Below are 12153 nucleotides of genomic sequence, written 5' to 3'. Positions count from 1 at the left end.
CAATGTGAGGCATGCCATTAAAAATGATTCTTAATTTTCCAAAAGTAAGCAAAAACAGTAGGGTAGCATTTTTAGCTCATTAATGATGTATGGAAACCTTTCTGCATTACATGTACTTTTAATCTTTGTGTGTCACATGTTGTCTAGTTGGAATAACTCAAGGTTTTTGTTTCCATTTTCTAAAATGAAAATTGTTAGCATTATTTATTTTGAAAATTATCTCCTAGTTCCTCAGGAATTAAAAAAAATCTTTAAATGGACTTTTCTGGGGAAAATCTCATCCCCATATTTGTGTTTTTTTAGGAAGCTGCAAAAGTTGAGTAGAAGTGGGTTTTATTTTATTTTTTTTCATTTTTCTGAAGCTGGAAACAGGGAGAGACAGTCAGACAGACTCCCGCATGCGCCCGACCGGGGATCCACCCGGCACGCCCACCATGGGGCGACGCTCTGCCCACCAGGGGGCAATATTCTGCCCATCTGGGGCGTCGCTCTGCTGCATTCAGAGCCATTCTAGCGCCTGAGGCAGAGGCCACAGAGCCATCCCCAGCGCCCGGGCCATCTTTGCTCCAATGGAGCCTTGGCTGCGGGAGGGGAAGAGAGAGACAGAGAGGAAGGCGCGGCGGAGGGGTGGAGAAGCAAATGGGCGCTTCTCCTGTGTGCCCTGGCCGGGAATCGAACCCAGAAGTGGGTTTTAAATAGGAAGGACATACTGTATTTAAAGCAAAGATGGGCCTAGAATGATCATGTCCCTAGGGTTTTATTATCTTTGACTCCTATTTTTCTATGCATGATCAAGAAAGGAACTCAGTCACAAACACTTAAAATTCATATAGTGTAGCTGAAATATTGGCAGAGCAAGTTGCCTAAAGTTAAAGTAGTGAATAAAGCCTCTCGTCTTGTTGCAAGAATGAATGGATTTAATTGGAAGTCTATGCTACTCCAGTTCCAGTTTTCAAACCAATCATTTTTAGTGATGAACGTACACTTGGGGAAGAACAGGATCCTTGCTGATTAGTACAGACTTGATCATTGGGAACTGAGCAGAAGGAAAGTTATTTTTAACATTCTCTTTCTACCTGTCCCCTTTACTTGTTCACCATGACCAAATGCCTTCCTCCTGTGGTCCTAATATATTGGTCTTTACTTACTTTAGTGCACATGCCTTATTCTCTTACAGCTTATTGGTAATAATTATGTATGAAAAATTGTGTTCAAAATGATTCTGAGGAATAGGAACCATGCTAATCTTCCTTTGTGTTATTCTGTGAACAAGTGCTTTTTATCATAAGAATAAGCAATGATGTTTTCTAGTGGAGCTCCTCAATTATACTTCTCTGGTGGGACTGTTTTGAACTGTCATAATTTAAACATATTTGCAGCTTGGCTTTTTTCCCCCTTCTTTTCAGTACAGAAGCCTACCATCTTCATCATCCCTAACCCTGCCCCATCACATAAGACTTTTTTTTAATTTTTATTCATTCATTCTCCAAGTGCTTATTGAATACCTATTATTAGATAGTCAGCAATATATATCAACTCTCCTTTCTTTATGTCCCAGAATTTTCTGGCTATTTTCTACTTATGTTAAAGAAGATAAGAATGTTTAATTTAAGAGGAAATTTTAGTCAGCAATAAACACTGATAGCTTTATTAAAATATATATTAGTCCCTTCAGGCCACAGTTTAAACAAATCATATCTCTCCCAATAAAATAGAATACTACTTAAATTTTAAAAAATAAAGATATCGTAAAGACATTTCATATATTTTTGTAAACAAGTTAGGAGAAAAGAAGTGTGTATGTGTGTGTGTATGTGTGTATATATATTATGAAAGAGGGATAAGGAATTGAACAAAAGAACAGTTCTTTTACTTTTGATCCTGAAAGGTTTTTTGTTTGTTTTTTACCTTTTGTACATGAAATATAATCTGGTCCTTTAGTTAAGATACTTATAGATATGTCAGTGGAGATTCCCTGGCACAGCCTGAAGGTCATTTGGGTAACTAGAAGTTTAATGTATTTGCCTTTTAAAAAATCAGATCTTAAGTAATAGAACTTACCTGTCACATACATGAATTAGTAGCCATAATTTCCCCCCAGATTAGCTCATTTGTTAACTTATTCAGCTAATATTTGTTGTGCACATAAAGTCAGCCAGGCAGGCACTGGGGATGCAAAAGTGAATAAAACATAAGTCTTCCCTGGAAGGCTATCATAACCCAGAGAGAAGAAAAAAATAGAGATACATTGCAGTCACTTTAGGTGAGTAGGAATGTGTGAACAAGGTTCTGCAGTAGCCCAAGAGCCAAAGCTGGGAAATCTCATAAATAGCAGTGACATTTATGCTGAGTTTTAAATGACGAATAGTCATCATCCAGGGTTTCTAAATGGCAATTATTCCCACCAGATACCTGGCACCCTCTCAAACCTAGGTCTGCTATCTAAGGGTTCATACAAATGTCTCAGCCTGGACCCTAAAGCCCCCAATACAAATTACTTCAAACCTTCATAAGCAGTAATTGATGATGACTTTTTAACCTATAAAGCAGTCCCATTACATGGACCCCAAGTGTAACAATTTTCTCTTGGATTCAAAAATAATAAAAATGAAAATACATAATCCTGCTGAAATATATTGCAAAAAAACCTAAAGTAAAAAATGGTTCACAATTGATACTTTTTGGAAATGACAGTACTTTAATGTGTCAGCACTTGTGTGATACCTGAAAATGCAGTATATATATAAATCCTTTAGTTCTTTCTACAGTGTTCAACTTAGGTCTTGGTCATAAATACTCTTATCACGAAGTATGTGAACTTAGTCATCAGTATTCTCCTATTTACCGTATTTCCCCATGTATAAGACACACCTTTTTTCAAAAATTTTGGGGTCTAAAAACTGGGTGTGGTTTATACAATGGTTGTAGATTTTAGTTGCATTTCCTGCTTTTTTGCACTTGTTTTGTGCTCATTGTTGAAGACAGTGATTCGTTATCAGATACAGATGAAGACAAGCTAATGGATGGGAGTTTTGACAGTGATGAGGAGTTCTATGAATTTTATAATGACTAATACTTGAGTTCAATAACTATGTAATACTTTTTTTTTTCAAATTTCGGGCCCCAAAATTAAGGTGCATCTTATACATGAGAGCGTCTTATACATGGGGAAATATGGTAACTTTCCATATTACTCAAAGAGGTTTATAGTTAAGATTATGAGTCTAGCCTGACCAGACAGTGGCGCAGTGGATGGAGTGTCAGACTGGGATGCAGAGGACCCAGATTTGAAGCCCTGAGGTCTCCAGTTTGAACGCAGGCTCAGCTGGCTTGAGCTAGGACTCACCAGCTTGAGCATGGAGCCACTGGCTTGAGCATGGGATCATAGACATGACTCCATGGTCACTGGCTTGAGCCCAAAGGTTGTTGGCTTGAAGTCCAAGATAACTGGATTGAGCCCAAGATCACTGACTTGAGCAAAGGGTCACTCACTCTGCTGTAGCCTCTCCCCCCCCATCAAGGCACAGATGAGAAAGTGATCAATGAACAGCTAAGGTGCCACAGTGAAGAATGGATGCTTCTCCTCTCTCTCCCTTCCTGTTTTTCTGTCCCTGTCTGTCCCTCTCCTTGTCTCTCTCTCTGTTTCTGTCACACAAAAAAAGAAACTTGAATGTGACAATAAAAAAGGGAAATGATAGCATTAAATCACTTTAACTATAGTATTTGATCTCATCTGCTTATGTTTCAAAGGCAAAGGTTCAAATTTCATGACATCTCTTGTTTGGCAACTTCTCAATATGGTAATATTTCACACCAGCTTTCCCTGTTCTCTGGGAAGGTACTCCTTTGCTTGCTGTACACCATCAAAGCACATTTCTATGCACAGGAACCTGCTATACATAGACATAGTTGGCAGAGTCCCTTTGTGGCCAAGAGTAGTCATGTTTTGTAAGAATACAAGGAAAACATATTTTTAGAAATAATATCACAGAATAGTATTGGTTTGAAGGAATTCAGACCTCTTCTGTTTTATTGAAAATCCAAGACCTCACAAAAAGCACTTGAATACACACAAAACCAGTGTTTTCAAAATACTCCTCGTAATATTATCTGTGCATATTGTGTATTGAGAAAAATTAATTTCTATAATATCATACCTGAACATTTTCTACTCAAAAACCAAGTACTGTGTATCTTCTTTCCACATGAATAGCAAATGACTTACAGCATATGGAGGGTTTATGGACAATGATAGTGTAAATTGAGTTTTATGAATGTGAAGTGAGAATAATGTCTGTAGGTTGCAGGTTCTATTATCATACTTCAACACCTCCTTTCTCTTAGTCTTATGACTTTATTCTATCTTTTTGGCTGTTAAATTATAATTAATAGCATTATTTCAAACATTTCTTAAAGTATTAAGTATACATAATACATTCACACTTACTGATTTTTAAATACAAGCCTGCTTCTTTCCTATGAATTTTGAATATAAATTACCCTGTTTATCAGGTAAAAGTTCAGCTGTCATTTATCTGTTATGCTGGAGAGAAAAGAAAATAGGATTCTAACCACAAAAAAATTTCTGTGTTCATATAAAATATATCACTTTGAAAGCAGAATGAACCATAAAAATATAAATTAGTTAATCAAAAATGCAGAAATATGAGATATATACTCTATTTACAGAAATTCTATTCCTTTGGATTTATCTAATATATTTAATAAAGACTGAACCATAAAAATATAAATTAGCAAATCAAAAATGCAGAAATATGAGATATATACTCTACTTACAGAAATTCTATTCCTTTGGATTTATCTAATATATTTAATAAAGACTGAACCATAAAAATATAAATCAGTGAATCAAAAATGCAGAAATATGAGATATATACTCTACTTACAGAAATTCTATTCCTTTGGATTTATCTAATATTTTTAATAAAGACTGCATATTGGTTAGAGTAATAAAATAATTTTGAATGTGAAGCTGATGATAAGGAACCATATATTTGATGGAAAAGTAGTTCAGCAATATTTTGGCATAGAAATAGAAAATAGTCTGTTCCTAATGTAAAAATTAGAGTAATCACCTAGGGAAGACTCTTAATTTGTGTAATTTTACTGATAGAAATAGCAGAGCATGAGTTTTGAGGTCATATAGACTTGAATTTGGTGTCACAGGTTGGCCTTTAATAACTGGTTGACCTTGAACTTAAGCCTTAACCTCATTATGTTTTTGTTTCTTTATCTGTAAAATGGGATAGCAATACTATTCAGTGTTTTTATGAGAATTAGATGAGATATAATGTATGTCAAATACTTAGCACTGTTCTTGCCTTGTAGAAAGTGCTCAAGAAATGCTGCCTAAATGGCATAACAAATTAATGCTTACATGTAAATGAAATGTCCCTAAGATTAGCAAATGCTGATGAATTAAATTAACACTTTTTTATTTCCTATGGAGGGGCTTAATAAACGGAAAAAGAGCTGCAAGTTCTTCCTCAATTTGGTCCCTCTACCTACTCAATAACTAGCCATTCAAATTATATCATTTAAAAGAAACATTAATAGAGTTTTTCCTTTTCTTTGGTTTGGTTTTTAAAAATAGAAAGAGCATCCAAATAGCTAATAACACTAGAAACTGCCCTGAAACAAGCTGTTGTTGTTGTTTTTTTTTAAGTTCAATTATGGAAATTTCTAGCTCATTTCCAAAAGAGCCTTGTTATAACCTTGTAGCATCAGAATTCTGAAAAGAATTCAGATCCTACATGTTGTTGAGGTTTAAGATTAATTGCTAAAAGATAGATGGAGAGAGAATAACTTATAAGTAAAATAGTTGGATTCTTTTAAAGAAGTGAAACCTGGCAAGAAGAGCTCACCCTGAAAGAAATGGAAGATACTAGATAATGGGTCAACAGTAAGATTAAGAAAAAAAAACGTTTTCATAAAGTTTCAGAGTATTAATATGTAGAAAAAATGGAAAGATTAACAAACCAAATCGGTACTTAGAAAAAAGATGGGAAAGTCAAAAGTGGAAATAGTCTTACTCAGTGATTTCCAACTGGGGTCAGGATTGCCCCCCTCAGAACACATTTGGCAATTTCAAAGGATATTTATAGTTGTCATAACTGAGGGTGGAGTGCTACAGGCATCTAGGGGAGAGGTCCAGGATGTCATTTATATATCCTACAATGCTCAATTAAAAACAAACAAACACACACATGAACAAAAAAGATCCCATCCAAAATGGCAAGTGCTACTGTTGAGAAACCCTAGCTAATTTAAGAAGAATAAACTTCAGGCAAATTGAATATAGAAGCAGATAAATATGACTAGGAAATCAAAGAGCCATTGTATTACACAGGACCAATTGCCCTTTTGTTTTTATTTGAAGAATTTAGGAAGTCCTGGAAAGATAGACCAACATTTATTCACACTTACCATATTCTATGGGCAGAAGTAGTATAAGTTTGTGTGTATCTGGGATGAGCTCTAAAATAGAAAACCTAATCATGACAAACCCTGGAACATGAGGGGGCCCATGGTCCCTAGTTGAAATCAGAATGCATTTTTCCCTATGGAAAAAAAAATGTAATAAATGGGAGCTAGGTAAAATTTAAATGGAGTGGTTAGTGTTAGCTCTCAAATCACAATGTTTAAATGCTGGTTTAAATAATCCAGCATTTTCCTAAATATGTTCTTCATATTACTAGTTCTGAAAGAGAATCTTTATGAAAGGAAGAGATTTTGTGGTTAAATCAGATTGAGAAACTGTGCGTATTTTATTCCCCTCTTGGAAATTAACAAGTAACATTAGCATACTAAAGGGTTTTCAAGTCTTGTTGAATTCAGGTTAGTTTATTGTTTCCCAAACGTATTTGTACAATACATTGAATCTTTTTTGGTTTTGCTCACAAAATATTTATTAACCTTTCAACAGAACTAATGTTTGATGGAATATATTTTGGAAAATGCTGAGACTTTGGCAGCTCCTTTTAAAGACCCATATACCAGTGATAAATTTTCTTTGTATTTCAAGTTCCAAACAACTGACTTACAAATAAGCATTTGGAAAACCAGAAGGTTTATCTTAAATTGAAGCCTGCCCCAACAGACGGCTTGTTGAATGTCATCTTCATTTTTATCTTGCAGAAAAGCCATTTTCTAGAGTAAATATTATTCGTGATAAAAATCCCAACTCAAGTAATTCATCCTAACTGAAGGATTCCTGCACAGTGTTCTGTACTCCAGGTTGCTGTAGAATCACTGGTATCACTGGGACAATGTGCCAGAAATCACAGAAGAAATAAATCCCTGAGGAGGATAGGGAGTGTCAAGTGTTATATCCAATCTTATAAAAGAAGAGATGACTGAAAATTGCACACTGATTACCTTAATGACTAAAGACATTAGAGCAACTAATTAAAACAATATACAGCCATTTAAATGGATGGAAATGACAATCTAGCATTGTTTTAGAAGTAACGTGCATGTCAAACCAATTTGTTCCATCTTTATGAAGGGATGGACAACAAATACAGTTACCTTCACAGTTTATGTTCTAATACTTCATTAGTCTTCAGCAAACTTTCAAGAAATTTTTTTGCAAGAGTTGCAAACTGACTAGGAGGACACTTAAGAAAAAATAGTAATCATACATGCATCAAATTTTTTTAAATAAAAATTAATTGGATTTTTCTGTAAATGCTATGGTCTTCAAGTCATCACTGAGTGAAACTAATGTAGTACAAAGAGCACTGGGATAGAAAGACATGGGCTGACTCCAACACTGATTATCAGTGAAATCCTGAGAAATTAACTTTGGTGTGTCTTAAGGTTTTTCATCTCTACCTTTCTTGCTAGCTTCACTGATTAACATGATCTGAATGAGAAAAAATATGTAAAAGGAATTATAAAGTTATTATAAGATGTCACTTTGTTTATTTCAATTGACAGTCTTCAGCTGATGGTCTTAAATCCTTTCCTTTCTTACTTTCCATGAGAAAGGGTTACTGTCTTCAGTATGTTAAGATTTTAAAGACACTGCTTTACTAAGATATTTTTTAAAAAAGAGATTGCTTTAATTTGTAGTTATTGAACCTTAAAACAGTATGTTTTCAACCAAGTAATACTTAAGTGTCTATGTCTTCTTTCTTGTCCACATCTATTGCTGAGCACAGCAAGGGGCAAAGTACATTAACATTGCTCATTTTGTTGCCCACTTAGAGGAGGACCTAGAAATCTTTTGCTACTTAGACAGTATTTAAATCATCTGAATCCTTCCCAGTCCTCCCACACACCTCTATTGTAGAATTATCTTTATGCATACTGGCAGCATTTCAACTAAGAAAAAGCTGCCTTTCCAAACCACAATGTATATTGCAGATTTGTTCTCTTGGTAGAATGTTGACAAAAGATATTTTGGTTCAAAATATAATTAGCCATGGAATCAAATATTAAAAGTTCCATTTATTTGTTTGTTTACTTATTTATTTATTTATTTATTTATTTTGAGAGAGAAATAGAGAGAGACATCAAGTTGCTCCAGTATGTGCCCTGACCAAGAATCAAACCAACAACCTCCACACTGGAATAACGCTCCAACTTATTTTTGTATTGAATTCATTGGGGTGACATTCATTAATAAAATTATATAGATTTCAGGTGTACAATTCTATAATACATCATTTGTATATTGTATTGTGTGTTCATCACCCCAAGTCAGGTCTTCTGTCACCACTTATTCCTCCCTATACTATCTGACACCTCCCCCCTCTCTCCTTCCCCTCTGGTAATCACCATGCTGTCTGTATCTATGAGGTCTTTTTCTTGTGTGCTTAATCCCCTCACTTTTTCACCCAGTCCCTCAGTCCCCCTTCCCTCTGACAGCTGTCAGTCTACTCTTTATCTGTGAGTCTTTCTTTTTTTTTTAATGGGCAACATCAATAAATCAGTATACATATATTCAAAGATAACATGTCCAGGTTATCTTGTCATTCAATTATGTTGCATACCCATCCCCCAAAGTCAGATTGTCCTCTGTCACCTTCTATCTAGTTTTCTTTGTGCCTCTCCCCCTCCCCTTTCCCTCTCCCTCTCCCCCCTCCCCCCGTAACCACCACACTCTTATCAATGTCTCTTAGTCTCACTTTTATGTCCCACCTACATATGGAATAATGCAGTTCCTGGTTTTTTCTGATTTACTTATTTCTTTTTTTTTTTTTAATAAATTTTTATTAATGGTAATGGGATGACATTAATAAATCAGGGTACATATATTCAAAGAAAACATGTCTAGGTTATTTTGTCATCAAATTATGTTGCAAACCCCTCGCCCAAAGTCAGATTGTCCTCCGTCACCCTCTATCTAGTTCTCTGTGCCCCTCCCCCTCCCCCTAACTCTCTCCCTCCCTCCCTCCCATGTCCTCCCTCCCCCCCCCACCCCTGGTAACCACCACACTCTTGTCCATGTCTCTTAGTCTCATTTTTATGTTCCACCAATGTATGGAATCATGTAGTTCTTGTTTTTTTCTGATTTACTTATTTCACTTCGTATAATGTTATCAAGATCCCACCATTTTGCTATAAATGATCCGATGTCATCATTTCTTATGGCTGAGTAGTATTCCATAGTGTATATGTGCCACATCTTCTTTATCCAGTCATCTATTGATGGGCTTTTTGGTTGTTTCCATGTCCTGGCCACTGTGAACAATGCTTTTTGTTAGTTTATTTTGTTCGTTAGATTCCACATATGAGTAAAATCATATTGTATATGTCTTTGACTGACTTAATTTCACTTAGCATAATGCTCTCCAGGTCCATATGATTTTTGATGCTTTTCAAAATGTTCCTGTTACTCCCCATTAAAGTCTGGATCACTTATAGGAAAATACACAAACAAGTGGTAGCTGTTTTAAAAATATGGCCATAAAGATAAAAAAAAATGCCCATTCTTACTTATTTTATTAATTCAAGATATGTTGCTTTTATCCTTAAAAATGTACTGGCTTTCCAGTCAGCTTTATTCCTCTTTCAGTGTGTGGTTTTCTACCTTAAATAACCTTGGGATGTTTTCCTAGAAATGCAGTCAACCATCTGAAAGTAATTTTTCTGTCTGGAATGTGGGAAGTTTGATGGGTGCATGTGGCATACTTGTAGCTTAACATTCCTTACTATAGTCATTTTCATCAAAATATTGGCTAAATTATTCAGAACAGATGTGTATATGTGTGTGTATGTATTTTTTTTCTTAGACTGTAGAAAACGCTTTTTTGTCAGCATTAAAGGGTATGTCAGACTTAAATTTTTCTGCAGCCATTTTCAACATTTGGCAACTGTAAGAGAGAATATTGTTTATCAGGTGCTGTTTATCACCCTGAAACTTAATGATTTTACCATGTTTTGGGAGAGAGTTTTTAAAAGGATACAATCAAAAAAGGCACCAAATCAGTAGTATTTCAATAGGCACCCCGGGTAGGTTAATTTTTAGTATATGTGCTGCCGAAGCGAGCACGGTTAATTTTGGAATGTTTATAAGTAAGAGATTAGGAGGCAAGGCATCTACTTCTGACTTCATTACCAAACAGCTTTCTCGGGCTCAGTTTGTTAGAAAAATGTAGAGGGTTAGTCAGGTTGACACACTACCTTAGAAGTAAGGGAGGGAGGGAAGGAAGGGGGCGGGAAAGTCAGTAGAAGGAGAACAGAAAATTGACAGGAAGGAAAAAGAAGGAAACTATGAAAATAGAAACTGGCAGTATAGCTTGGACATTTTGGGGTTCAATGTATGAGGAAGGTTCTGTGATAATTTTCTTAGAGAGTAATCAGTCAAGAAATATTAAGCATTTACTATGTTTAAAACACTATGCTAAGTGCTAGAGACACCATACTAAACAACAGAGAAATTTCTAGAAGGGGAACGAATCAAGCAAATAATGTAATATATACCTTTTTTACTATAACTGGCATGCTATGGAGAAAAACTACAATAGGGACAAATACAGAGAAATCCAACCTAGAATAATAGGTCAAGGAGAGGTTCCCTGAGGAAATGACATTTCTGCTTAGCTCTGAAGGATGCATGTAAATCTAAGAGGAGAGGAAAATCAGGGAAGGACAGTGTCCTGGGTACCAGATTAAAAAACTGTTTGAAGAAGGAAGTAATCCTCTGTGTCAAACCCTGCAGATAAATCAACAAATTCAAGGGTTCTAAGAATTGTCTAGTAGACTTAGCAACATGGAGGAGCTAATGACCTTGACAGTAACAGTTTTGATGATGTTGTGGGGGAAATAATTTCTCTAGAGAAGGTTCACGGCAGAGGAGGAGATTCCAGATATAAGCGAGATCATACAGAATTTGTCTTTCTGTGTTTGGCTTATTTCACTTACCACAGTATCCTTCAGGGCCCTCTGTGTTGTCACAAATGGCAGGATTTCCTTCTTTTAGGCTGAATATTATCCCATTGTTTACAAATACCACATGTTCTTTATCCATTCATCCATTGTTGGACACTTAGGTTGTCTACATATCTTAGCTATTGTGAATAATGCTACAATGAACATAAGAATGCAGATGTCTCTTTGAGATACTAATTTTATATGCTTTGGGCATATACCCAAGAAGTAAGGTTGCTGGGTCATATGGTAGGTCTATATTTAATTTTTTAGGGAACCACCATAATGTTTTTCCTTGTATACTTGAAATTTGCTAAAAAACTAAAAATTGTGTTCTTACCACATACATACACCAAATACAATAACTATATGAGGTGAAGGATGTATTAATTTGATTGTGGTGATCATTGCACATTGAATCATCACACTGTGTACCTTAAAAATCATGTACATGATTTTATATGACATTTTTGTTAGTCATATCTCAGTAAAGCTAGAAAAATAGGAGGAGAGGGAGGAGACTGAGAATATAAATGAGGCTTTTAAGGTGTTTTTTGTACAGGAGAGCGAAGAAATAAGGTGGTAGTTGAATAGTGGTTTTTGGATAAAGAGAGTTGTTTTTTTAAAACACAGGGGAAATTACAGCCTGTTTTTATACTAATGGAATCATTGGGTAGAAAGGGAAAAATTGGTGCTGCAGGAGAAAGAAGGGGAGATTACTCAAGATATGCCCTTGAGGAGGTGAGAGGGACT

General features: G+C 35.5%; 1 protein-coding gene across 4 annotated transcripts in view; it reads left to right on the top strand.

Annotated features, from left to right (window-relative positions):
- CNKSR2 (connector enhancer of kinase suppressor of Ras 2) overlaps positions 1-12153 on the top strand; it is a 257480-nt gene that overhangs the window by 157535 nt on the left and 87792 nt on the right. The window lies entirely within an intron of this gene.

The sequence above is a fragment of the Saccopteryx bilineata genome, chromosome X (assembly GCF_036850765.1).
Source record: "Saccopteryx bilineata isolate mSacBil1 chromosome X, mSacBil1_pri_phased_curated, whole genome shotgun sequence".
Taxonomy (NCBI): domain Eukaryota; kingdom Metazoa; phylum Chordata; class Mammalia; order Chiroptera; family Emballonuridae; genus Saccopteryx; species Saccopteryx bilineata.
This window is presented reverse-complemented; position numbering and strand designations above follow the sequence as displayed.